Genomic DNA, 27146 nt, shown 5'->3' with positions numbered 1-27146 from the left:
TCTGCTTACATTGGCCTTTGTCTAGGCCAAAGGGTTAACTAAATAACCAATTATTATTATTATTGAAGTATTTTACTTTATATGTTTTGTCAATTGGATGCAGCATTGGGCACCCCCTGTCTCTTGTTATATACAATTGCCACGCTCAGTAGCTCTCTGGTTGACATAAATATATATTCACTTTGTGGTGGGTGGAGGAGTTTGAGCTTGCTGGGTATCTGTGTTAACCTATGTCTCTTTGGAGGCTGTGGCACCTCCCCCCAGAGCTCACTCCTCCTCCTTCACCCTTTTAACTTGGAAGGTAATTTCACTTGCTGCAGGAACAAGACCCATTATGGTTTTTCCCCTCTCACAGAGGTAAAAGGAAAAGTTTCACAGTGTAGTGTAGGACCTGCATTATTTTGGTTATACCTTGACGTTGGTATGCAGGCTTATGACGCCTTTGGCCAAAGGGTTAACTAAATAACCAATTATTATTATTATTGAAGTATTTTACTTTATATGTTTTGTCAATTGGATGCAGCATTGGGCACCCCCTGTCTCTTGTTATATACAATTGCCACGCTCAGTAGCTCTCTGGTTGACATAAATATATATTCACTTTGTGGTGGGTGGGGGAGTTTGAGCTTGCTGGGTATCTGTGTTAACCTATGTCTCTTTGGAGGCTGTGGCACCTCCCCCCAGAGCTCACTCCTCCTCCTTCACCCTTTTAACTTGGAAGGTAATTTCACTTGCTGCAGGAACAAGACCCATTATGGTTTTTTCCCCTCTCACAGAGGTAAAAGGAAAAGTTTCACAGTGTAGTGTAGGACCTGCATTATTTTGGTTATACCTTGACGTTGGTATGCAGGCTTATGACGCCTTTGGCCAAAGGGTTAACTAAATAACCAATTATTATTATTATTGAAGTATTTTACTTTATATGTTTTGTCAATTGGATGCAGCATTGGGCACCCCCTGTCTCTTGTTATATACAATTGCCACGCTCAGTAGCTCTCTGGTTGACATAAATATATATTCACTTTGTGGTGGGTGGGGGAGTTTGAGCTTGCTGGGTATCTGTGTTAACCTATGTCTCTTTGGAGGCTGTGGCACCTCCCCCCAGAGCTCACTCCTCCTCCTTCACCCTTTTAACTTGGAAGGTCATTTCACTTGCTGCAGGAACAAGACCCATTATGTTTTTTTCCCCTCTCACAGAGGTAAAAGGAAAAGTTTCACAGTGTAGTGTAGGACCTGCATTATTTTGGTTATACCTTGACGTTGGTATGCAGGCTTATGACGCCTTTGGCCAAAGGGTTAACTAAATAACCAATTATTATTATTATTGAAGTATTTTACTTTATATGTTTTGTCAATTGGATGCAGCATTGGGCACCCCCTGTCTCTTGTTATATACAATTGCCACGCTCAGTAGCTCTCTGGTTGACATAAATATATATTCACTTTGTGGTGGGTGGGGGAGTTTGAGCTTGCTGGGTATCTGTGGTGTGGTAAATAGATCTGTACTTATTTACTTTATTGATGCATGCTAATGTTGTGTTTAACAATGGGCAAATAATCTATTATCCATTTCTGGATAATAGTTATTTTGCCCATTACTGTGTGTGTTTGGGCAGAGGGTGGGATTGAAATGTAGGCCATGTTTATTTGTTAACATACAGGGTTGGTACCTTAGGTCTGCGGGGACCACTGGAGACCACCTGAGGACTCCCCCGACGCCCACGGTACAAGGCTGCGGACCCACGGGGGACACTTTTGGGGAAGAACCAGTTGCCCCACAGCTGTGGAGGCCCTGCGGACACATAGGGACCACCCGAGGGCCCCCAGACCTCTGTGGGAACCACCCAAGGACCCTAAGACACCTGTGGGGCTGACCCAGGGCCCCCCAGACACCCGCGAGCCCACTCGTGGAGACCCCAGTTGGGGCCCACGGTGACCCGCTTTGACCACCTGGAGGACCACGCGCCTGACGGGAACCACCTGTAGGCCTCCAGACCCTGTGGGCACCCCCCTCTGGTGCACTGTGGGGCCTGAGGACACCTGTCGGGACCACCGGGGACTACCGTAGGTCTGGGGTATGAATCCTGTATGTTAAAAAATTAATAATGGTTTTACATTATGGGGGGACACAGAGGGGCGTGTAGTAATGTTTATCAAATATTTTTTAATATACATTTCTTTCATAGTATAGATGTTCAGGGGGTCTCCGGAGCTGAAACGCGTTGGTTGTATGTCCGGGCACCCCCTGCTTCCCAAGATACAGGCCCCATTATGGGGTGCCGGTATCCCTCTGCATTTAAATGTCCCGTGTCACGTGACCGGGACATTTCATAGCATAGGAGATACCGGCACCCCATAAAGAGGCCTGTATCTCAGGAAGCAGGGGGTCCCGGACATAAAACCAACACGGTTCAGCTCCTAAGACCCCCTGCACATCTACACTATGAAAGAAATATATATTAAGCAAGACATACACACCTGATCTCACTTATGCCTCCCTGCCACCTCTTCCCCTGTAAATGGTGTTAACCTTTTCATTTAACACTGACCTTCCTTAAATTTTACCCCACAAATCAAGCATCCCAATAGCCTGCCCTCATGGCTAATGTCCCACACTCAATCACTCCTACCACCCATTGTGACCAAGCACTGCCATCTACAGCACTTACTCCCTCACCTGCTGTCTCTGTAAGTTTCCCATTAAACCTCTTAGATTGTAAGCTCTTCGGACAGGGATTTCCTTTCCTATTGTCTGATTTTGCTGCACTAATTGTATAATTATAAGTCCCTGTACTGTATTCTTTGTGAAGCGCTGAGTACACTTTTGGCGCTATACAGTATAAATAAAGACATACAATACAATATTAAAAAACATAATTTGCGGGCGATATTTTCGCTGGCAAAGGCGGCTCTCTCAGAGCAGGTCTCTCTGCAGCAGAAATGTATCGCCGGGTCAGGCCTTTTCAGAGGGTCGATGCTATCGCTGGCAGCAAATCGCTCGTTTTGGGAATTTTGCTATGAACAGTAATGAAGGCTTGCTGAATACCGTGATAGCAACGCTCAAAAAAAACGGCGATTTAAATGCCATGGAGATCATTTTTATCAACCTTTACTGAATAAGGCCCTATAAGTCTAAAACCTTGAAAAAGGATAAAGTTCTTATCTTTGGGAATAAAAATAAAAACAGTTCCACAGCAATCCTTGGTCTTATATGTTTTTCAGGCGTGTGCAGATCTCTGTTGGAGGTTTTCCACTCTTCCTTCAACATATGTGGAGAAAAAAGAAAGCGCAGAGAACGCCCCACATTTTTGTGAAAGTTATGTGCCCGCAGAGTTTGTCCTGTGATGTCGATCTCTTTGTTCGAGCAGTGAAGTCGCCTCAGTCACGTCACTGATGGTGCACTCTATCCCGATGGCTGGTTTGAGCAAACAGGAGGGGAGACCAAAGCCCTTCCGCAGGTCTTAGCATTCAGTCAAAAAATGAAGTTATGAGTTTGCGTTTTGTGATTGTAATCACTTCATCATGGGGCGTATAGCGTAGATCATAGGAGCCCCTAAGATGCTACCCGTCATGACGTACAGCAATAGGGCATTGATTGAGTTAAATCAATTATGCTCTGTGCAAACCAATCCATATTCAAGGAAGAAACAAGAGAATTGAATGCAGACACTGCCATCTTCAGTCAGTTGAGGCCTCTGAGGAGAGTATGTTATACTAAATGGGGATATCAGAGTTAAAAGTTTATAAGCAGATTAAACCCTAAAATATTTAATTACTTTTCTTGATCTTAATAAAAATCATTGCTTACTGGGCTTTTTTGCAAACATTTTTTTTTAACAGCTCACTGTATTTAAGCTGACAACGTATAAATAAGTAGGACAGAGTTTTTATGTTGCCATTGGTGATGTCATTTATTGCACTAGATTATCCAGGTATCATAAGCATCAATGTAATATCACACAACTTTTAATTCTCCAAAAATATCAGGAAAATATAAGAGGGGTCAATCATAAGAGGCCCACATTCCCACACTCCCAGACAGCCCATTAACATAACAGAACTGAGCAACAAAGTGTTAACGACACAAACTAAAAGTGTATCAAATATAATGCAGTGAGTTTAAAGTACTATAACCCAGTGAATATATGGATAAAAAACTAATATCACATAAACTGCAACTCCATCAATAGGACTCAGTGGATGCTCCTTGGAAACCTCATACAAAGAAGAAAGCACAAATGCATGTGATATGGTGCATTAACATTTTACTCTTATCAGATGAACAACACAGAGGGGAAAAGGACAACTCACAATTTCCCCACTGGTAAAAAGCAGAGAGTGTATTATCCATATATTCACTGGGTTATAGCACTTTTAACTCACTGCATTGTATCTGATACACTTTTAGTTTGAGCTGTTAACACTTTGTTGCTCAGTTCTGTTTAGTTGCGGTTTGGGTGATCGCAGGTGTTTAGGCAGCATCTGATTTAAAATATTAGTTACTATTTAGACTTACACGTATATTAATTATGATACATATTTGTTGCGCTTTATTCCTGTTTATACCATTAACATAACACTCTTTTCAAATACCTGAATGGGTAGTCTCACAAATGCGGATACAGCCACTTGTATCTATCAGTTGCCACAGGACATGTACTGGTAAACAGCATGCCAAGAGTTGACCGTTCACAGCACAGGGCTTGACAGGGGGTAATGGCTGATCAGGGTTAACACAGCGGGGGTCCCTGCTTCGGGCTGCATCAGTCTGTAATGGACACGCATTGAGAGTAGACACAATCAGTCACTCTCCCTACACGCCTCCAACTGCTTTTATTTTAATGACACAGTATTGAAGTAGGGGGTCTGTGGAGCTAAACCGCATTTAATTTCAGCCTCGGGGACCCCATGCTTTCCAAGTTACAGGACCAAGAATAACATCACCAGAAGATACAGTTGGACTGCATAGAGTAGAGATCGGCAGAACTTGTCTTCCAATGTGCTTTATATATATTACACAGATATACAAACAAAAAGACTGCGCCTGTTGGGATCTATATACACTTGTAAATTTAACATATAGAAATTATTTGAAATTATGATTAACTATATTCTATTTCAATAGCAAAGAGATATCTCTAAAAACATGAACAATGATGAAAAAACATATAAATAAATGTAAATATCCTAAACAAAAAAATTGCTAGTGTCTATGAAACCATAGATCAAAAAATGGCTGTGATAAAAAAAAAAATGTTGGAAAAAATCAATGTGGATAAAAAACCATGAATGGATGAATAAAAAATGTATACTCAAATCAAGAATAGCACTCTTTGCAGGATACTGGCAGCCTTCTACAGTACGTGAAACCAACGACCTCCCAGTAGATCTATAAAAACGAAAAAAGAGAGCGCCCGTTCCTAGTGCAATATGTAAAATAATATCATTTAATATACAAAAAAGAGTCCAACAATTTAAAACTCACATGAATGAACATGAATAAAAGAGCATTTATGAGTAATACTCATGCACCAAACACAGGAACTCTGCTACTCTGCTCACACGCCTCTCCACTGCACACAATCAGGACACGATCAAAACCCCTCTGAGCCACCATACAGCAGGAACTCAGATATCGTGTCACTTCTCCTAGTGTTCTCCGGAAACAATCCACATGTGCAATGGGTGCCAGACCGGGTAAACCAAAACAGGAACCATGAGGAGTAAGCTATCAGCATCAATGTCTTTGAGTCCCAAATGTAAAGGTATGGTGTTTGCTTGCTCTAACTAGCAATTCACCCTACTAGTTTCTTCACATCATATATTTAAATTTCTCTTAAATTATGTGTTTTTGTCCCAAAAGTTCACATTGATTAGAAATTTACTAAAACACCTTAGGAGCAACATTCTCACCAGATTACTATAGAATTTTACCAATGTATTCATAATTGCACCAGAAATATGCACATTGATGTTTAATGCTTGAAAAATTTAGGCCTGGATACATCAAGCTGCATTAACCAAAAATGGTAGTATTACCACCCAAAAAAAGTATGATACTTTTATAGTGCCAAACTGTATATCAATGTTCGACTGTTTAAAATAGCACACTTTTTATCAGATCCATTAAAAATAGGCCTGATTCTCAATGGGGATCTATAGATAACAACATTGGTAATCAATGTTGGCCATTAAAAAAAATAGGATGTCTTATCCCACCCGGGATGAAGAACATATTACTTATATTTAGGGTGGTAGCCCCGCGAACCAATCCAATAAAGAGCCGATGGCCACCCATAAAACCCCCCTTAAAAATTAAACATAGGGCCTGGAAAATCACAGAAGGCCAGAAGTCCCATGATACATCAATAAACCTGATTGGGTGATGTACCATGTCATTCCCTTGCTTTGAGATGACATATCAACTCAAAAAAGGGAGGAAACCAATTGTTAGACAAAGGAACGCTTTCTGTCTGTAATATTTTCTTTTTTTTGACCATTTTATATTTAGGGTTCAATGACTGAGATACAGTAAGTATTCTACACTTATTGTTACCTCCTGTGTCTTTATTCACAGCCATTTACAGTGGCGACCAACTTTATTCTAACTCGGCTAGCTCCGCGAATTTTAGATTATCCCGGTTATCTGCGGTTTTGTGTCGTTTTCTCCCGGGGTGTATTGCGTTATTTTCGCGGCTGTGATTTAAGCATTTTATTCCCGCTGGCTGCAATACTGCAATACCGTGTAAAAACTCATGGGGGCGTTTGCGAGCTGTTGTCTTTGAAGCCGAGAAATTCATGAATTGTAATGCAGTATATATACAGTATATACTGTATAACAACAACCCCTATAACCCCTAACATACACATACAGTACTGTATATGCACATCAATGATACTATAGGCCGTCCCCTGGCGAGATGTGTTTGCAGCAGAGAGAGATCCGCTGCTCTCTCTGCGTAAACATTGGCACATTAAAAATTATTTAAAATACATTTTTATTCATAGTTTAGATGTGCAGGGGGTCTCCGGAGCTGAACCGCGTTGGTTTCAGGTCCGGGGACCCCCTGCTTCATGAGATACAGCCCCCTTTATGAGGTGCCGGTATCCCTCTGCATCTAAAGGTCCCGATCACGTGACCGTGGCATGTAAACCAAGCAGAGGGATACCGGCACCCCTTAAAGGGGCCTGTATCTCGGGAAGCAGGGGGTCCCCAGACCTAAAACCACAGCGGTTCAGCTCCGGAGACCCTCTGCACATATACAGTATGAATAAAACACATATATAAATAAACACTCATTGCTTACCTTTGCAGCTATGTGCTACGGTAACGAAGCAGCATGACTGTATTTTTAATAATATTGTACAGTGAGCAGGGGGTTCCCTGAGCCACAAATCAAAGCTCAGGGGAAACCCTGCTCCTGCACAATATTATTAAAAATACAGAAATGCTGCTTCATTACCATAGCTGATAGCCGCTAAGGCAATGAAGGGGTTAACCCACCGTGCCCGCTTTATATTGGGTAGCGGGGGTGGCTGAAGGGGGTATTTGGCCCTTGGTGTGAGTTTAGGACTTGCGGGGGGGTTGTGGGTGCAGTTAACCCCTTCACGACCGTAGCAGTTAATACCGCTAGGTCGTGAAGGGGTTAAGTGCACCCGCTACCCCCCCGCAAGCCCTAAACAACCACCGTTGGGGCTAATACCCACTTCACCCACCCCCGCTACCCACAATAAAAAAAATTCACACACAGCAGCCGCCCAAAAAATAAATAAATACATCTAAATAAATAAATAAATACATGAATATAAATAAATAAATTTAAAATACATTTTTATTCATAGTGTAGATGTGCAGGGGGTCTCCGGAGCTGAACCGCTGTGGTTTCAGGTCCGGGGGCCCCCTGTTCCCGAGATACAGGCCCCTTTATGAGGTGCCGGTATCCCTCTGCATTTAAAGGTCCCGATCACGTGACCGTGTCATGTAAACAAACCAGAGGGACACCGGCACCCCATAAAGTGGCCTGTATCTCGGGAAGCAGGGGGTCCCCAGACCTAAAACCAAAGCGGTTCAGTTCCGGAGACCCCCTGCACATCTACACTATGAATAAAAATGTATTTTAAATTTATTTATTTATATTCATGTATTTATTTATTTATTTAGATTTATTTATTAATTGTGCTGCTGCTGTGTGTGAATTTTTTTTATTGTCGGTAGCGGGGGTGGGTGAAGGGGGTATTAGCCCCAACGGTGGTTGTTTAGGGCTTGCGGGGGGGTAGCGGGTGCACTTAACCCCTTCACGACCGTAGCGGTATTAACTGCTACGGTCGTGAAGGGGTTAACTGCACCCGCAATCCCCCGCATGTCCTGAACTCACACCAAGGGCCAAATACCCCCTTCAGCCACCCCCACTACCCACAATAAAGCGGGCACGGTGGGTTAACCCCTTCATTGCCTTAGCGGCTATCAGCTATGGTAATGAAGCAACATTTCTGTATTTTTAATAATATTGTGCAGGAGCAGGGGGTCCCCTGAGCTTTGATTTGTGGCTCAGGGAACCCCCTGCTCACTGTACAATATTATTAAAAATACAGTCATGCTGCTTCGCTGCCAAATACCCCCTTAATCCACCCCCGCTACCCACAATAAAAAAAATTCACGCACAGCAGCCCCACAATTAATAAATCTAAATAAATAAATAAATACATGAATATAAATAAATATATATATGTGTATATATATATATATATATATATATATATATATATATATATATATATATATATATATATATATATATATATATATATATATACACACATGATGAACCAATATACAAATAAATGTAGAAGGGTTATCAAAATCATACTGTACTACAAATAACACTTCTCCATACAGGCACACTACATTAAAATGAATTTCCTTTAATAATCCTAACTGACCTTAAAATCTAAATCATCAAATGCCAATGAAAAACCTCTCAATCCAATCAATACATTGCATTTACATTGTATTTATGATGCATAAAATCTATGCACCATATACATTCTGCAAATGAATGTGAACAATATCATTGCAAGCACAATACAAATACTGAACCTCCAAACAAGTAAACTATTTTAACCAATCAAGTAAACAAAAATCAATATATAAGTACCAACCAGAATACAAAATTTAAAACCAAGGCTAACCCTTACAATACCAAGGATTACATCTATCTAATTGTAAAAAACATTATACTGTACACACATTGAAGCATTGCAATAAACAACATACAGTGCAGTACATCCCCTGTATCACACTGCCTTGAGTGTAATCTGTGTAAGGCCCCCTCCCCCTAATTTTTCTGTTAAATCTCCCTGCCTTGAGTGTAATCTGTGTAAAGCCCCCTCCCCCTAATGTTTCTGTTAAATCTCCCTGCCTGTGTTGCTGTGAGTGCAGTTTATGTAAATGTGGGGAGGGGGAGTGGGTTATAACCCCACCTCCTTGACTGTGATCTGTGTAAAGCCCCCTCCCCTAATGTGTCTGTTAAATCTCCCTGCCTGTGTTGCTGTGAGTGCAGTTTATTTAAATGTGGGGAGGGGGGGACCCGATGTGCATACTGTGAGGTCTAACACCCTCACCCACTACCCACATACCTTTACCCCCCCCCCCCCATCCTGGCCATGGCCCCTCCGCTTCTGCAAAACAGACACAAAAATTAAAACATCCAAAGTAATGTCCCCTAACCCCTTAATCACCATAGCGGTTATTAACCGCTACAGTCATTAAGGGGTTAACCCACCCTCACCCACCACTCGGGATGCCTACATACCCTCCCACACTAACCCCTCACCCCGTGAGGCCTAACCACCCTCACCCAATACCCACAAGGGAGGCCTACCCACATACCGTTGGGGAACCCCCCCCCCACCCCCAGTACCCACAGTACCCACAATAAAAACAATACAGTGACCCACAATAAACATCATTATCAAGGCATTTCGGATTAACAAACACTCACGAGGCTGGATAAAAGTTGTTCCCCAAGCTGATTAAGTGCACCTCTCAAGATATTATTGTATCAAATGGTCAAATGTAGCTGAGCACCGAATTTGGGATTCTTTCCTATTTTTGTTCACCAAGATATAGCACTTGGTTGCTTACTGTTGGAGACATACTATATATCAACTGATTCATACTAACTTTTGGGGGCTAATATACACCAAATTGGACATTATTATTACCATTCTTCAATTGGTTGACCCATGTTTCTTTTTAGAATGGAAGAGGATATAGAAGACTGTTATTGTTGATATTGCAAACACTACATATGTGCAAAACTGTGCAGATAATACAGGGCGAAAACGGAGGGCGGCACATGTTTTTGAGAATATTATCCTAAACACCTGTGAAGATAATACTGACCTCACCCTGTATTGCCTGAAATTAGAGAAAGCGCTCTCACTGAAAGTCAGATTATGGTGGGACATTAAAACCTTAGACAATTACTTGATTACGAAAAGAATCCCTAGATGGCTTCACATTAAGAAGACACCCTCATTCGGTTTTCCATCAAAAGACTTCGAATCAAATTGGATCAAAATCTTAGATGGATGTTCAGAGAAGCTCATGGACTTAATCACCAAGACTAAGGTACAAGAGAGAAATGTAATGAAGAAGACAATAAAAGATCTCAAACAAAATTTGAATACATTCAGAGACATGGATGAATTTGATACTATGAATAAAAAAAATCTAAATGTATAGGAGACATTGAAGAGGACATTATGACAAAGAAACAGAAAAAATTTGACAGAAACCGGGCAGACTATGAGCGGAACCAAATATATATTTGGCAAAAACCACCTACCTTGAGGGCCCCCAATCAGCAAGCCAATGCACAGCAGAAAAACATTTATCAAAAAACAGATTATCCTAGAAAATCGACTCCAAAGAGATCAATACTTAAAAACAAGTCTTCAGAAGCATCAAGTATGTGGGATGTGTCAGATACCGATAGTCGTCAACAAGTGGTCTCTTTTACAACAGATGAAGATACAGACAGATACAGTGATCATAAAGACTATGAGGTTCGACATACCAGATACCCTTCACGTCATCAGGAAGAAGCGTCAACATCTTATGAGTTGAGGAGTTAAAACAACTCCACAAAAGGACAAGGCGCTCGCCCAAAAGAAGGGCAAACAAAAAGAAGGAAGATGGATCATTAACATGTGATAATAATTTACTTAATATTTCAGGAATAGAACTGACAGAGGGAGAAATTGGTATCCTGTACAAAGGATTGAATTTTGCAATAAAAGATGATTTTGATTTATTTAACACAGTAATAGACCTTCAAAAATATATTAAAAAATTATCACTTAAAAAATTCTTTCTGTCTAAAAATATTGCTACCTCTGATGATTCTCCACTCGATAGTGTGGACAATACTTGTCCACAATCTCCAGTGGACCTAATCACTGACAGCAAATTAAATTTCGAAGAATATAGTACTTTACAAGACATGAATGATCTCTATGCTGAACAAGACACTATGGATATTCAAACTGTCGATGCTTCTGAACAATTCCTGTTTCTGACCAATAGCAAATATACTCCCTTCAAAAATAAGTAAATTTTTTGTCCCTTCTTTTCAAAAGGGACCACATTTAGAAACGTTCGAAAAGCTGGTAGAAAAAGGTTTACAACTTTTATCTAAAGGCTTCAGCTTCTCAGCATCTGGTCGTGACAACAGATCTAAAGATGAACGTTTACACATGTGTTCCCTTAGGAATAGATGGGATATAATCATAAAGAATTCAGATAAAGGGGGAGCAGTGGTGGTAATGCATATAGATATGTATCACACCGAAGCTCTTAGACAACTTAACAATTTGGAAGCTAACTGTAAACTTGACCATGACCCTACCCAATTATATCTTATGGAGATTGGGAAACTCATTGAACTGGGCAGAAAGTTCCGGGTTCTATCACAAAAAGAATCGAATCTTTCTTTACAATCCATTTCCCATTGTACCTATCTTTCACCATCTCCCAAAGATCCATAAGTCTCTGGTCTGCCCTCCTGGCAGGCCTATCATATCGAGCATTGGATCTTGGGAGGTGGGGTCTCGAGATATGTAGATTATTTTTTGCAACCGTTGGTGAAAGAACTTCCTTCATACCTGAGAGATTAATTGGATTTACTCTCTGATATCAAGAATATCACATGGTGTAACACATTCATGTGGGTCACACTAGATGTGACCTTTCTTTATACAATCATAGAGCACACATTGGGTATAAAAGCAGTTAGTCACTTCCTTAATCACTCAAATCTCCACTTGGCACAAATCACGTTTATTTTAGATTGTGTTATGTTTTTATTACAACACAATTATTTTTTATTCGATAAACAATATTATTTACAGACACAAGGCACTGCAATGGGCACTTCATTTGCACCGTCCTATGTGAACTTGTTTATGGGATTTTGGGAAACTTCACACATTTTCGGTGACATTAATCCATTTAGGAGATACATTATATTTTATTGTCGCTATATTGACGACTTACTTTTGATTTGGTGGGGATCTACAGACACTTTTTGCTTTTTTTGAATATTTGGATTGTAACACTAATAATCTCAAATTCACACACATGTATCATGACAATCACATCAATTATCTAGACTTGCACCTTTATGTGGATGTCAATTTAAAGATACAAACTGATATATTTAGAAAAGAGAATTCCCACAACTCCCTGCTCAGAGCTAATCGTGCCCACCCTAGATCACTATTAAAGGGTATCCCAAAAAGTCAATTTTTAAGACTTAGGAGGATTTGCTCCATGGAAGAATCCTTCCAATTACAAGCTGAACAACTTCGAATTAGATTTAAAAATCGTGGATACCCTGATAGTGATCTGGAATTGGAACTTAATCAAGCACTAGAAACGAACAGAACAGAACTCTTGGAGAGAGCTAAAGTTAAGAAACATACTTATCCCAGACCTAATGCATCATCTGATAAGATAGGTCAAAATAGAGAGATACCACAGTTTATTACAGCATATTCAAAACAGGCAAAACAAATTAGATCTATTCTAAATAAACACTGGGATATCCTTTGTCTAGATAAAGATCTAGACATGCTTATTCGTTCTAATCCAAGAATTGTTTATAAAAAGCCAGGACTATAGGTAGCCATCTCTCTCCAAGTATGTTTATGGTCAAAGAAATAAAGAACACTTATATTCCCAAAGGTTTCTTTAAGTGCGGTGCTTGCAGTCTTTGCAGGTATGCGTCACCTATTAAATCATTAAGAAATATACACACTGATCAAAGATATAAGATCAATTATTTCATGACATGTAACACCAATTACGTTATCTATATTCTAAAATGTGAATGTGGGAGTAGTTATATTGGAAGAACTATAAGAGCTCACAAGATAAGGATAAGTGAACACCTGAGAAATATAAAAAATAAGGATGAAAAATTCCCAGTCGCTCGTCATTTTATTCATTGTCCAAAAGGATCCATTAGCACTTTTTCATTCAGTGCCATTGAGCATATACAAATTCATCCTAGAGGAGGAGACAGAGAATCTCTCCTTAATTGTCGTGAGATGCATTGGATTTATACCCTTGGGACATTAGCTCCCAGGGGTATGAATGTTGACTGGGAAATGAAACATTTTTTTAAATGATTTGTACTTACTGTCAACAGTACAGTATATATATTCCTCTCAATTTAATATACTCACATGTTTGAATATTAATCTCATGAATTAGACATTATTATTATCTATTTGATTATATTTTATAGTGTATTCTGGTTATTAATATTTCGTTTATATATTTAATTTTTTGGTTGTACACTGGCGACACACTTTATTCGAGCTCGGCTAGTCCCACGAATTCGGGTATACCCGGGTGTATTGAGGTTTCTGACTGTTTTCTGCCCGAGTGCCTTGGGTTATTTTCCAGGCAGGGATTGAAGCATTTTATTCCCGCTGGCTGCAATACTGCACAGTATATATATATATACTGCATTACAATTCATGAATTTATGCCATCTGGTAGACACGCGAAGCATTGCAGCCTATTAAATCCTAATCATTAACATTTAACAGATCAGCCGCCCGTCAGCCAGGCATGAACCCAGGCTGGGACGGCAAACGCAATGGGGCTTGTCAGAGGTGAGGAGCGGCGCATTCCAGGTATCTGCCAGGTACATACTGGGTATTTGCTCGAATAAAGTGTGTCGGTGCAGTATATAATGTATTCAAATTATTTATATTAATTTTGTTATGAATAGAATATATACAATATCTGACAGATGAAGCATAAAACATAACCATACTACAGTTAAATATTCTAACATAATCATGAATTAGAATGTATAATGAGTTTTATGTATTTAACTCTAAATCATGATTTCAATACATGTGATATTATCTGTTCACTCCTCTGTCTACTTTCTCCTGTTTCTGTTCCATTATTTTAGTGTGTCCTTTGCCTCCTTCATTGCATGTCTAATCTGCCTTAATTTGCTAGATATGACCTGCTGCATTGTCACAATTATATCAATTCTGAGTTATACAGTACTGTACATGACATGGACAAGATATTCTTTAGACAACATAATTAAGGTTTTGCCAGACATCAATCCATGTCATAATCCCCAAAACTCCATTCCAGCTACTGGAAAATACTCTTTGACAAAGGGCCATTGCCGGAAACGCGTTTCGGTGCCAGGTTGGCGCATGCCTCTTTGCAGAATTGTAAATCCATGCCCTCCCAACTTCAGGGTACCGGAAAATTGCTGATAGGCTGGTAGAAATATTCCCACGCTCTGATTGGTTAAGGTATTCTGTGAATGGGACTAAAATCCTATAAGAAACCTAGCAGCCAATCAGTTCAGGAGATTCTAAGTGCCAAGACAGCAGCGGCAAATATGAACTGACCAAATGATGCTCTGGGAGAAATAGACGCGAGCCGGCTTCAGAAATTTCAAGGCGAGAATTTTTGTAAGTCCCACTTTTCCTTGCCAAGTTCCCAGAATATTTTGTAGCGGTCACGGCTGGAACTGCACATCGAAAAGAGTACCAGGACATTTGGTACTCGCTCCCGGTCAAGGGATTTCAGCACCTCCAGATTGGAAGGAGCAGTGGCGTCAGGAACTGCATGCCGATTTCGGTTCTAGGACTTTTCGGCTTCTAAATGTCTTTGGAATTACTTTCTTTGCTGTGCTATTGCAACTAGGAAAGGTTAGTTTTGTAGTCCAGCCCACAGTACGTGTGTTTCCTCTTGTTTCTTGTAATTCACTGTGTGTACGTCTGTTTCAATGAAATAATTGACAATTTGTTTTACTCCTTGGTTTTGCTCGGTGATATGATCCCGGTATAAAGGTGTAAATATCTGGGCTCCCCTGATAGTCATCATGATCCGAAATGGATCCAAAACATCCTGCAAGGACAGTTTTTACGTATTAAATGGAACTGTTCTAAAAATGAGGTTAATCAACAGCAAGCGGAAGAGTTGAGTAAGAGATTCCTGAACAGAAAGTACAAAAAAGTAACATCGAGACAGTGTTTAAGAAAGTTGAGGCAATAGAAAGGGAGGATTTGATTGTAGCTAAGAGAACGCAAGCAGTCAATTGTGGCGGTGGAAGGGTTAACCAGGCCAATAATAAAGGTATTATGCCTGGCTGGTTAACCCTAAACCGTGTCGGGACTGAAGGGGTTAAAATGTATTGCCAACATAACAACATGTTTTCCCCTACACTACCATTATTGTCCTTGTTTTGCAGCTTAGCAGCTAGCTGCAGTTAAAGGAATGAATGAGAAATGTGCTATCTATATTTACGACACAAGGGAGAGCTTCTAGCGCTGTACCAAGCGCTACATTGGAGAAGTGTGCCTGTGAGTAAGTAGCTGTATTAAAGATAGGTATCAGTTTCCAGACCACAGACGTTGAAACCGCAAAGTCAATTGAATAAGTGGTCTGCGGTTTAGCTGAAGTGCCTTCTTGATACATCGTATCCTGCCATCTCGTTATCCACTTGAGCCGAATTGGTGGCATGTGTCGACGGTTACCGATCAAAGCCAGGACGGAAACATTGTGTGCCGGCTTGTAACCCAGACCAATTATAGGTCAAACCGCAACCCACATCAGAGAGCCCCTTCAATAAAGTGGATAACTTGCGTTAGGAAAGAGTTAGCACTCTAATTTTCGGAGTGCAGCTAGGTAAAAAGAAACCATGAAGATACACATAAGTTTTATAATTGTTGCATATGCAGAACATACATTTATAAATAAATTGTATTGTAATGGTGTTTTAAAATGTTCAGGCAGGAACCCTTTCCTGCCAGACCGGCAAGGAATCCATTAACATGCCCATATGTTATGGATGAATGAGCTGAGGGATTTTTCATCTCTAGGCTTCAAAGGGCACCCTGCTAAGGTGGTACCACAGTGTCTAGAGAAGTCCGTACTTGAAAAGCCTCAGAAACCCTAGGTGTTAGGGTGGCCGGGATATGTGTAAGTACCAGATACTGTGTGAAATATGGACGCTTCACACTTGGTAGCCAAACCCCAGACTTACTGGTCACCAGGTAAGAGGTTGGGCCCGGTATGCTAAGCAGCTCAGGTGTGAGGTTAACGCATGCTCCTAGGAGACCGGGAAGCAACTTCTGCCCGTTCTATGAACTCCTGGCAAGTCGGGGATAGGTGGGGAAAATTGTTCCCATGAGAGGATTGGGTATGCATGTTAGGAATAGGACCCATAACCCTATAAAAATGCCTGCAGCGCACACCCAGTCAGATTCATCTAAGCTTTAAGAAGAAGCGTCCAAGTGCACGCATCAGGGGTTCTGGAGTGTGAGGGGTTAACAACATCGTAACCAAGGATCGTGCCCCTCTTCCAGAATTCGTTTGAGCTAAGGATTCCCGAACGAATCCTGTAAGGACATTACGAAATCTTTCCTTTTGGCAGAGATATAGGGCTGGCAAGTTGCACCCCTAGCCAAGGACTGTCGCAAGGCTTAAATCTCCACTTGGCACAAATCACGTTTATTTTAGATTGTGTTATGTTTTTATTACAACACAATTATTTTTTATTCGATAAACAATATTTTTTACAGACACAAGGCACTGCAATGGGCACTTCATTTGCACCGTCCTATGTGAACTTATTTATGGGATTTTGGGAAACTTCACACATTTTCGGTGACATTAATCCATTTAGGAGATACATTATATTTTATTGTCGCTATATTGACGACTTACTTTTGATTTGGTGGGGATCTACAGACACTTTTTGCTTTTTTTGAATATTTGGATTGTAACACTAATAATCTCAAATTCACACACATGTATCATGACAATCACATCAATTATCTAGACTTGCACCTTTATGTGGATGTCAATTTAAAGATACAAACTGATATATTTAGAAAAGAGAATTCCCGCAACTCCCTGCTCAGAGCTAATCGTGCCCACCCTAGATCACTATTAAAGGGTATCCCATAAAGTCAATTTTTAAGACTTAGGAGGATTTGCTCCATGGAAGAATCCTTCCAATTACAAGCTGAACAACTTCGAATTAGATTTAAAAATCGTGGATACCCTGATAGTGATCTGGAATTGGAACTTAATCAAGCACTAGAAACGAACAGAACAGAACTCTTGGAGAGAGCTAAAGTTAAGAAACATACTTATCCCAGACCTAATGCATCATCTGATAAGATAGGTCAAAATAGAGAGATACCACAGTTTATTACAACATATTCAAAACAGGCAGAACAAATTAGATCTATTCTAAATAAACACTGGGATATCCTTTGTCTAGATAAAGATCTAGACATGCTTATTCGTTCTAATCCAAGAATTGTATATAAAAAGCCAGGACTATAGGTAGCCATCTCTCTCCAAGTATGTTTATGGTCAAAGAAATAAAGAACACTTATATTCCCAAAGGTTTCTTTAAGTGCGGTGCTTGCAGTCTTTGCAGGTATGCGTCACCTATTAAATCATTAAGAAATATACACACTGATCAAAGATATAAGATCAATTATTTCATGACATGTAACACCAATTACGTTATCTATATTCTAAAATGTGAATGTGGGAGTAGTTATATTGGAAGAACTATAAGAGCTCACAAGATAAGGATAAGTGAACACCTGAGAAATATAAAAAATAAGGATGAAAAATTCCCAGTCGCTCGTCATTTTATTCATTGTCCAAAAGGATCCATTAGCACTTTTTCATTCAGTGCCATTGAGCATATACAAATTCATCCTAGAGGAGGAGACAGAGAATCTCTCCTTAATTGTCGTGAGATGCATTGGATTTATACCCTTGGGACATTAGCTCCCAGGGGTATGAATGTTGACTGGGAAATGAAACATTTTTTTAAATGATTTGTACTTACTGTCAACAGTACAGTATATATATTCCTCTTAATTTAATATACTCACATGTTTGAATATTAATCTCATGAATTAGACATTATTATTATCTATTTGATTATATTTTATAGTGTATTCTGGTTATTAATATTTAGTTTATATATTTAATTTTTTGGTTGTATATAATGTATTCAAATTATTTATATTAATTTTGTTATGAATAGAATATATACAATATCTGACAGATGAAGCATAAAACATAACCATACTACAGTTAAATATTCTAACATAATCATGAATTAGAATGTATAATGAGTTTTATGTATTTAACTCTAAATCATGATTTCAATACATGTGATATTATCTGTTCACTCCTCTGTCTACTTTCTCCTGTTTCTGTTCCATTATTTTAGTGTGTCCTTTGCCTCCTTCATTGCATGTCGAATCTGCCTTAATTTGCTAGATATGACCTGCTGCATTGTCACAATTATATCAATTCTGAGTTATACAGTACTGTACATGACATGGACAAGATATTCTTTAGACAACATAATTAAGGTTTTGCCAGACATCAATCCATGTCATAATCCCCAAAACTCCATACCAGCTACTGGAAAATACTCTTTGACAAAGGGCCATTGCCGGAAACGCGTTTCGGTGCCAGGTTGGCGCATGCCTCTTTGCAGAATTGTAAATCCATGCCCTCCCAACTTCAGGGTACCAGAAAATTGCTGATAGGCTGGTAGAAATATTCCCACGCTCTGATTGGTTAAGGTATTCTGTGAATGGGACTAAAATCCTATAAGAAACCTAGCAGCCAATCAGTTCAGGAGATTCTAAGTGCCAAGACAGCAGCGGCAAATATGAACTGACCAAATGATGCTCTGGGAGAAATAGACGCGAACCGGCTACAGAAATTTCAAGGCGAGAATTTTTGTAAGTCCCACTTTTCCTTGCCAAGTTCCCAGAATATTTTGTAGCGGTCACGGCTGGAACTGCACGTCGAAAAGAGTACCAGGACATTTGGTACTCGCTCCCGGTCAAGGGATTTCAGCACCTCCAGATTGGAAGGAGCAGTGGCGTCAGGAACTGCATGCCGATTTCGGTTCTAGGACTTTTCGGCTTCTAAATGTCTTTGGAATTACTTTCTTTGCTGTGCTATTGCAACTAGGAAAGGTTAGTTTTGTAGTCCAGCCCACAGTACGTGTGTTTCCTCTTGTTTCTTGTAATTCACTGTGTGTACGTCTGTTTCAATGAAATAATTGACAATTTGTTTTACTCCTTGGTTTTGCTCGGTGATATGATCCCGGTATAAAGGTGTAAATATCTGGTCTCCCCTGATAGTCATCATGTTCCGAAATGGATCCAAAACATCCCGCAAGGACAGTTTTTACGTATTAAATGGAACTGTTCTAAAAATGAGGTTAATCAACAGCAAGCGGAAGAGTTCAGTAAGAGATTCCTGAACAGAAAGTACAAAAAAGTAACATCGAGACAGTGTTTAAGAAAGTTGAGGCAATAGAAAGGGAGGATTTGATTGTAGATAAGAGAACGCAAGCAGTCAATTGTGGCGGTGGAAGGGTTAACCAGGCCAATAATAAAGGTATTATGCCCGGCTGGTTAACCCTAAACCGTGTCGGGACTGAAGGGGTTAAAATGTATTGCCAACATAACACCATGTTTTCCCCTACACTACCATTATTGTCCTTGTTTTGCAGCTTAGCAGCTAGCTGCAGTTAAAGGAATGAATGAGAAATGTGCTATCTATATTTACGACACAAGGGAGAGCTTCTAGCGCTGTACCAAGTGCTACATTGGAGAAGTGTGCCTGCGAGTAAGTAGCTGTATTAAAGATAGGTATCAGTTTCCAGACCACAGACGTTGAAATCGCAAAGTCAATTGAATAAGTGGTCTGCGGTTTAGCTGAAGTGCCTTCTTGATACATCGTATCCTTCCATCTCGTTATCCACTTGAGCCGAATTGGTGGCATGTGTCGACGGTTACCGATCAAAGCCAGGATGGAATCATTGTGTGCCGGCTTGTAACCCAGACCGATTATAGGTCAAACCGCAACCCACATCAGAGAGCCCCTTCAATAAAGTGGATAACTTGCGTTAGGAAAGAGCTAGCACTCTAATTTTCGGAGTGCAGCTAGGTAAAAAGAAACCATGAAGATACACATACACTGGCGACACACTTTATTCGAGCTCGGCTAGTCCCACGAATTCGGGTATACCCGGGTGTATTGAGGTTTGTGACTGTTTTCTGCCCGAGTGCATTGAGGTATTTCCAGGCAGGGATTGAAGCATTTTATTCCCGCTGGCTGCAATACTGCACAGTGTATATATATATACTGCATTACAATTCATGAATTTATGCCATCTGGTAGACACGCGAAGCATTGCAGCCTATTAAATCCTAATCATTATCATTTAACAGATCAGCCGCCCATCAGCCAGGCATGAACCCAGGCTGGGAAGGCAAACGCAACGGGGCTTGTCAGAGGTGAGGAGCGGCGCATTCCAGGTATCTGCCAGGTACATACTGGGTATTTGCTCGAATAAAGTGTGTCGGTGCAGTAAGTTTTATAATTGTTGCATATGCAGAACATACATTTATAAATAAATTGTATTGTAATGGTGTTTTAAAATGTTCAGGCAGGAACCCTTTCCTGCCAGACCGGCAATGAATCCATTAACATGCCCATATGTTATGGATGAATGAGCTGAGGGATTTTTCATCTCTGGGCTTCACAGTGTCTAGAGAAGTCCGGACTTGAAAAGCCTCAGAGACCCTAGGTGTTAGGGTGGCCGGGATATGTGTAAGTACCAGATACTGTGTGAAATATGGACGCTTCACACTTGGTAGCCAAACCCCAGACTTACTGGTCACCAGGTAAGAGGTTGGGCCCGGTATGCTAAGCAGCTCAGGTGTGAGGTTAACGCATGCTCCTAGGAGACCGGGAAGCAACTTCTGCCCGTTCTATGAACTCCTGGCAAGTCGGGGATAGGTGGGGAAAATTGTTCCCATGAGAGGATTGGGTATGCATGTTAGGAATAGGACCCATAACCCTATAAAAATGCCTGCAGCGCACACCCAGTCAGATTCATCTAAGCTTTAAGAAGAAGCGTCCAAGTGCAAGCATCAGGGGTTCTGGAGTGTGAGGGGTTAACAACATCGTAACCAAGGATCGTGCCCTTCTTCCAGAATTCGTTTGAGCTAAGGATTCCCGAACGAATCCTGTAAGGACATTACGAAATCTTTCCTTTTGGCAGAGATATAGGGCTGGCAAGTTGCACCCCTAGCCAAGGACTGTCGCAAGGCTTACATCGCACACCCACTTGCATGCGTGCAGGGGTTTCCAAAGACTTTGTTTCATTCCGTGGACATTTAATTTAGTTTCCCCATCCCAGTAAGTGTTTATTGACTGTAATTGAGAAGTATTGTGTGTTTGTCTTAAAAGGAAATAAATTACAATTTATTTTACTCATCTTGTGTGCTCAGTCAAGAATCCCGGTATTAATTTGTTGGTAAGACATGGTCTACCGTGACATCAATGGTAAAGGAAGTTTTAACGCGAAAATCCCTTCTATTACAGATTACAATGCTATGGCACCAGATGTTTAAAAAGAATTGTGAGTAAGCATTGGGGAACACTCCTGAGGGATGAGAAATTAAAAACTATTCTTCCCATTCATCCACAAGTAATCTTCAGGAGGGCTAAAAATGTAAAACAAGCAGTGGTGCCTAGTTGTTTAAAGAAATCTGTTACCGGCACCAGCTGGTTAACAGAATCCATTTGGCAGAGTGGATGTAATGACTATTTTACATGCACTAATTGCTGTGTGTATCAATTAATTGTTGGCAGCAGTAGATTCATGTCACAAATAAGCAGCAAAGAGTATGAAGTTAACTCCTTCATTAACTGTAGTATCACCAATGTTCTGCACCTACTGGAGTGCCCATGTGGACTCAAGTTGTCTACATGTTCTTCCGACATTCTGAAAAAGGAGACCGTGGGAACATATTAATAATATTTTAAAAAGTTTGCAAACCCATGTGTCTCCAATCATTTTAGAATGGTCCAAGAACACAATCCCATTGGCTAAAAATATAAGGGGATTGAATGTCTTAAGCCGAATTGGAGAAGAGGGAACAGAATCATCAAGAAATCCAGAAGGGAAACTTTCAGGATATATCAATTGAAAACACTGTCGCCTCAGGGGTTAAACCTGGCTTTTGATCAGGGTTCATTCCTGAGAGACTAGAAAAACGGTGCCACTATACCCTCTCTCAATTTGTTCCCCTGTAATAACATTTAAAATCGGTTTTCCATCATTGAGTGATCGGTGGATGAAACAAAATGTGTAATTCATCTGAAATCAGAGTATAATCTCAAGGATTTATGGTCCACATCACTCTGTGGAAATATATATTTTAATCTTTTAAAATTTGAATTGTTAGTACTCATGTATCTTTTATTTATTTTATTCATGTATATATTTCCTTATCAGTCTTAGTGTATGAGTATATTATAATGTGCATATAGTATGTGTGTAGTACATATTACATAAATGCAGATATAAATTGATGAGGTTTTATTTATGATTATCTATTGGTTGAGATGATCTCTTTTGAATACATCATGCAGCTAAGTATTCTAGATGCATTACCTACTCACAATTGAATCATAATACAAATCACCTGCATACAGGCTACACAAGCAATTGGAGGCATAATTTTACTATTAGTATGTGTGTCGTGATTGGATAGCAACAACTATTTAGTGGAAGGAGTTCCCTCCAATTAATTAGCATACCTCTGAGCATGGGCGTCCGCAGAAATTTTTTCAGGGGGGGGGGCATAATTTTAATTGCCAGTGCCCGGTGTAAAAGTGGTGGTGAGTGCACCATGGTGACCGAGCCCGACCAGCATAAGTGGGGTTTTCCCCCCCGAGAAAATTTTGAATAAAAGAGTGGGCAAATGGTACATTTTCAAGCAAATTTGAGAAAGCTTGAAGGTTAATAAAGCAATATTTTAATATTAAAAAAACACTATTGCATGCAGTTGCACCACATTATGTATTGAATACCTGCGCAGGCGGTGACATGTTGCCATGACAATGTGGCATCACGTGATGCCTCGTCACCATAATGCATCCCGTTGTCATGTAAACTTGATGCCGCGTGACGTCGCTCAGTCATGTTGACGGAATTTGGATGGGAGGATACAGCCAAAGGCAAGATAAATAAATATATAATAAAAAGATCTAAAAAATGTTATCTCCGTGTTAGGCCCCGCTGGCGCTTTGCTCACTTTGACCTTGGCGCTTGACGAGGTTACCTCCAGCCACTGCTGTCTTCCCAGCCCCTCTGCCGCTGTGCGCGCTCACTCCTGCGTGTGCACACACGCTTTCAGGAGCTGAGGGTTTGGGGAGACAGCAGAGCTATACTTTATGGGGGAGCAGGGAGATGCGGACGGGGAGCTTTGTACAGGGGGGGGGAAGCAGGGAGATTCAGCCGGGGAGCTTTGTACGGGGGTGGGGGGTGGGGGTGGGGGTGTGGGGGGGAAGAGGAAGGGAGAGGGGAATCCGGGAGAGAGAGAGAGCGCAATGGGGGGGAGAGAGGAGGGAAGGGGAGGAGTGAGAGAGGGGGATCTGGGAGAGAGAGGGCGCAGGGGGGAGAGAGAGCAATGGGGGGAGAGAGGAGGGAAGGGGGGGGAAGAGAGGAGGGAAGGGGGGGAGCCGGGAGAGAGAGGGGGGAGCCGGGAGAGAGAGAGCACAATGGGGGGGAGAGAGGAGGGAAGGGGAAGAGGGAGAGAGGGGGATCTGGGAGAGAGAGGGTGCAGGGGGGCACAGCCTGAGCGTGGCTGGCTGTTCTATGGATGCAGTCTTAGGGCTGTTCTATAGAGAGTGCAGCCGTGCGTGCCTGGCGAAGGCGCGTGCATGTGCCGCACGCTTTTTGTATTTATAGAAGAGCCGGACAGGTAAGTGGTGTGTGTGTTTGTGTGTCTGTTTTTATGCGTGTGTATGCGTGTGTGTAATGTATTTTTTAAATAAAAAAAAAACCCATTGCAAATAAAAAATGTTTTTATTTATTGTATTTGACACATACACATATACACATACACACACATATACACACATTTAAGCAGTGGTAGCGGCGCAAATTCATGGATTTCACTGTCTTCTCCTCTGTCGGTCGATTACCCACTCCTTGCCGTATGCGCGCACGGCACCATTATAGAATGGCTGACTAACTTTAGCCAACTAAAACTGCCGTGCGCGCGCACGGCGTAGCACGCACCGGCAATATAGAACAGCCCTTAGCCTTCAATATAATGTGTCATCTTCCATCTCTCTCCCCCCCCTGCATCTCCCATCTCTCTCTCCCCCCCTGCATCTCCCATCTCTCTCCCCCCCCCTGCATCTCCCATCTCTCTCTCCCCCCTGCATCTCCCATCTCTCTCCCCCCCTCTGCATCTCCCATCTCTCCCCCCTCTGCATCTCCCATCTCTCCCCCCCCTGCATCTCCCATCTCTCTCCCCCCTGCATCTCCCAGCTCTCCCCCCTCTGCATCTCCCATCTCTCCCCACTCTGCATATCCCATCTCACCTCCCCCTGCATCTCCCATCTCTCCCCCCTCTGCATCTCCCATCTCTCCCCCCCCTGCATCTCCCATCTCTCCCCCCCCCCTGCATCTCCCATCTCTCCCCCCCCTGCATCTCCCATCTCTCACGGTGAGAGTGATTAGGGGTGCCGGGGTGCAGGAGGGAGGGCCAGAGGGAGAGCCTGGGTGCCGGATGGGGAGTTAATGCAATACTACTGTACATGAGATGGCTATTCACATTCTGTCTGGATGAGCCATAACACACAGAAAAAAACATGATCCTCTCTATGTTACAGATTCTTCTGATTTTTAATTTTTTTTTTAAATACTGTATATACTTTTTGTTTAATGGATGTTTTTAAGGCTGCGACCCCAGTCCTCCCGGCTGCACGCATGCCTGGCCGCATGGCAGCACGTGCAGAGACTACAGTCACGATCGGCCATTATACATTCTGAATAATGTAAACAATTTTCATTAAAACCATTATACGGTATATTCTGAATTTCTGGATTTTCTCACTCATGCTATGTGTTTATAGTCATTCCTATTTACTTTTATAGTCCCATTGGACCCAAGATTTATCTTAAAAGCAGCAGACTATACTTTTACAACGAGAAAACTCAATTACTGTAACAATATTAAGGCTCTAAGTTTTCCATTAGTTTATATACGCAGGCAAAGCTAGATGCAGCTTCTAAGTGATACATAGGCTGATTTTTTTTTACCAAGTCACGTCCCAATTATTTGTCAATAGCTAAGAGCACTAATGTGGCACTTTGCATTAACATTGGGTTGCATGGTACACACTTTTTCTCTGATTTATATTTACTTGAGTTCACATCCAATGAACCATTCCTCCCATAGTATGACGGCTTCTAGATTTTACATTTCACCGAAGATTTTCACTTATTGTAGCATGGTCGTCCGCATGGGGGGGGGCAAGGGCTAGAGACAAAGTAGACGGTGAGAGCGATTAGGGGTGCCGGGGTGCAGGAGGGAGGGCCAGAGGGAGAGTCTGGGTGCCGGATGGGGAGTTAAAGCGCGGGAGAGTGGGAGGGCACGTGGCGGCCCCCACCCCTGTCCCCCCCAACCTCCCCCCACCCCCAATCTCCCTCGCCCTCCCCAATCTCCCTCACCCCCCCCAATCTCCCTTTCTCCCCCGCATCTCCATCTCTCCCTGGTCTTCCATCCGCATTTCCCTCTCTAGTCTCTCCCACGGGTCCCTCCCGTATGCGGCTGCCTACATCAGGCCGGCGAGCAGCGGCTACGGGTTCAGGACAGGTAGTAGACGGACGGTGAGGGACGGTGAGGCTGGAAGCAGACGGTTCGAGGTGCCGGGGTGCAGGTATGGAGAGCCTGGGTGCCGGATGGGGAGTTAAAGCGTGGGAGAGAGTGGCGGCCCCCAACCCTGCGTGACTGCAGTCTTCTTTTGCTAAAGCCCCGCCCCCGGCCTCCCATCCAATCCCCCGCGGCCCAGCATATTTTATTAAGTTAATGCGAGGATCCAGGGGGGGGCAAATGCCCCCCTTTGCCCCCCCCCTGCGGATGCCCATGCCCCTGAGGAAGTGAGACGTCTGTCACAAAACATGTTGGGTTAAGTTACTATATTCTCACATTTCGTTCTGAATCTGCCTGAAATGCCTAGCTGCTTGTGTTTGGGGGACGTATATCATATGATCGTGGATTGCCGGTGGACTGTTTGTGGTTTGCTGCTTGAGCACTGTTAGTGTGTTGCCATATCTGAGAATCGGAGCAGACTGCACTCACAGCCAAAGCATGGATATCCTGGATATCGACAGTTCCGGAGTGAGCATACCACAAAGGGCCCCACAACAAGGCTTTAAAGGTTGAAAGGCGTTGAAAGAAAGGAATAATGTGTGTTTTATTCCATATGGTTGTTTGTATGTACAGTATTCAATTATAGTATATAGCATTTCTGTGCAAGTTTTAATTTTTTTCCTTATATGTCACTGCTGGGATATTTCTATTTGCTGAGTAGTTCCAACAACATCATTCAGGTACACATTTGTAAGTGTTTTTCCGTCTTGTACCATACAGTGTATATTTTAAGTATTGGTGGACATAGGGTTAATTATCAATTGAGATCCACTCTAAGTGTGTATATTTGGTAGTGG

This window comes from Ascaphus truei, chromosome 1 (genome assembly GCF_040206685.1).
Source record: "Ascaphus truei isolate aAscTru1 chromosome 1, aAscTru1.hap1, whole genome shotgun sequence".
Classification (NCBI taxonomy): domain Eukaryota; kingdom Metazoa; phylum Chordata; class Amphibia; order Anura; family Ascaphidae; genus Ascaphus; species Ascaphus truei.
This window is presented reverse-complemented; position numbering follows the sequence as displayed.